Source organism: Mesoplodon densirostris, chromosome 6, assembly GCF_025265405.1.
Source record: "Mesoplodon densirostris isolate mMesDen1 chromosome 6, mMesDen1 primary haplotype, whole genome shotgun sequence".
Taxonomy (NCBI): Eukaryota; Metazoa; Chordata; class Mammalia; order Artiodactyla; family Ziphiidae; genus Mesoplodon; species Mesoplodon densirostris.
In genome coordinates, this window is record NC_082666.1 from 37,736,155 (window position 1) to 37,738,387 (window position 2,233).

At 36.6% G+C, this 2,233-nt stretch overlaps 1 non-coding gene across 1 annotated transcript; it reads right to left on the reverse strand.

The window, feature by feature from the left end:
• Positions 1-1,273: 1,273 nt before the first annotated feature.
• TRNAR-UCU (transfer RNA arginine (anticodon UCU)) lies at positions 1,274-1,346 on the reverse strand. The gene has a single exon. It is a non-coding gene; the product is annotated as a tRNA-Arg (tRNA).
• Positions 1,347-2,233: the final 887 nt, after the last annotated feature.

Below are 2,233 nucleotides of genomic sequence, written 5' to 3' on the forward strand. Positions count from 1 at the left end.
CAGTGTAAATATAATTTATATATGCACTGGGAAACTACAAAATTCATGTGACTTGTTTTATTGTGATACTCACTTTATTGTGGTGGTCTGGAACTGAATCTGCAATAACTCTGAAGTATGCCTGTATTTTGGAACTCTTTTAGGTGCACAGACATTTATGTATGCTATGTATTCCTGATGAATTGATCCTTTTATCTTTTTTAATTGGCCCTCTTTATGTCTGATAACACTCTATCAAGAAGTCTGTTTTGATTTAAAAATGGGCAGAAGACCTGAAGAGGCAGAAGATATTTTTCCAAAGAAGACATACAGATGGGCAACACACACATGAAAAGATGCTCAACATCGCTAATCAGAGAAATGCAAATCAAAACCACAATGAGATTTCACCTCACACCTGTCAGAACGGCTATCATCAAAAATACCACAAATAACATATATTGGAGAGGATGTGGAGAAAAGGCAACCCTAGTGCACTGTTTGTGGGAATGTAAATTGGTGCAGCCACTGTGGCTGTGGTGTGTTTCCACTGTGGAAAACAGTATGGAAGTTCCTCAAAAAACTAAAAATAGAACTACCATATAACCCAGCAATTCCACTCCTGGGTATATATCTGAAGAAAACAGAAACACTAATTTGAAAGGATACATGCACCCCAATGTTCACAGCAGCATTATTTACAATAGCCAAGATATGGAAGCAACCTAAGTATCCATCAACAGATAAATGAATAAAGAAGATGTGGTACATATATGTACAATGGAATACTCCTCAGCCATAAAAAAAGAATGAAATTTTGCCACTTGCAACAACATGGATGGACTTGGAAGGTATCATGCTTAGTGAATTAAGTCAGAGACAGAAAGACAAATACTGTATGTTATCGTTTACATATGGAATCTAAACAATAAAACTAAGAAATATAAAAAAAAAGAAACAGATTCACAGATAAAGAAAACAAACCACTGGTTACCCATGGTGGGGGGAAGGAGGAAGGGGGAAGGGGAAAGATAGGGGTAGGAGATTAAGAGGTACAGACTACTATGTATAGAATAAATAAGCTACAAGGGTATATTGTACAGCACAGGGAATATAGCCAATATTTTATAATAACTATAAATGGAGTATAATCTTTAAAAATTCTGAATCACTATGCTGTACACATGACATTTATATAATATTGTAAATCAAGTATACCTCTACTTTATTATTTTTTTAATTAATTTTATTTATTTATTTTTTTGGCTGTGCCACGCAGCTTATGGGATTTTAGTTCCCTGACCAGGGATCGAACCTGGGCCCTCGGCCATGAGAGCTGGGAGTCCTAACCATTGGACCATCAGGGAATTCCCTATACCTCAATTTTAAAAAGTTAAAAAGCTAAAAGAAAAAAAAAAGAGAGAAGTCTATTTTGTCTGCTATTAATATAGCCATTCCAGCCTTGGTATGCGTACTATTTGTATGATATATCATTTTCAATCCATTTAATTTTAACTTACCTGTGACTTTTCAAAGTTTGGATCTTGTAGAGAACATAAAACTGGGTCTTGCTTTTTTTCTCCATTATATAAAGCTCTGCCTTTTAATTGGAGCTTTTAGTCCATTAACTTTTTTTTATTGGGGTATAATTGATTTACAATGTTGTGTTAGTTTCAGAGGTACAGCAAAATGAATCTGTTATACATATACACATATCCACTCTTTTTTAGTCTTTTCCCATATAGGCAATTACAGTGTAAGTTCCTTGTGCTATATAGTAGGTTCTTATTAGTTATCTATTTTATATATGGTAGTATGTATGTGTCAATCCCAATCTTCCAATTTATAGTCCATTAACTTTTCTTTTTTTTGCGGTACGCGGGCCTCTCACTGTTGTGGCCTCTCCCATTGTGGAGCACAGGCTCCGGATGCGCAGGCTCAGCAGCCATGGCTCACAGGCCCAGCTGCTCCACGGCATGTGGGATCCTCCTGGACCGGGGCACGAACCCGTGTCCCCTGCATCAGCAGGCGGACTCTCAACCACTGCACCACCAGGGAAGCCCTCCATTAACTTTTAATGTAATTATTGCTATGGTTGGATTTAGATCCACCATATTATTTGTATTGTTTGTCCCCTTTGATTTTTTTCCTCTGTACCTCCTTTCCTGCTTCCATTAGGAATTTTAAATACTTATTAGAGGTTCATTTAAGTTTATCTGTTGTGTTTCTGGCTATACTTCTTTGCTTTACTCTT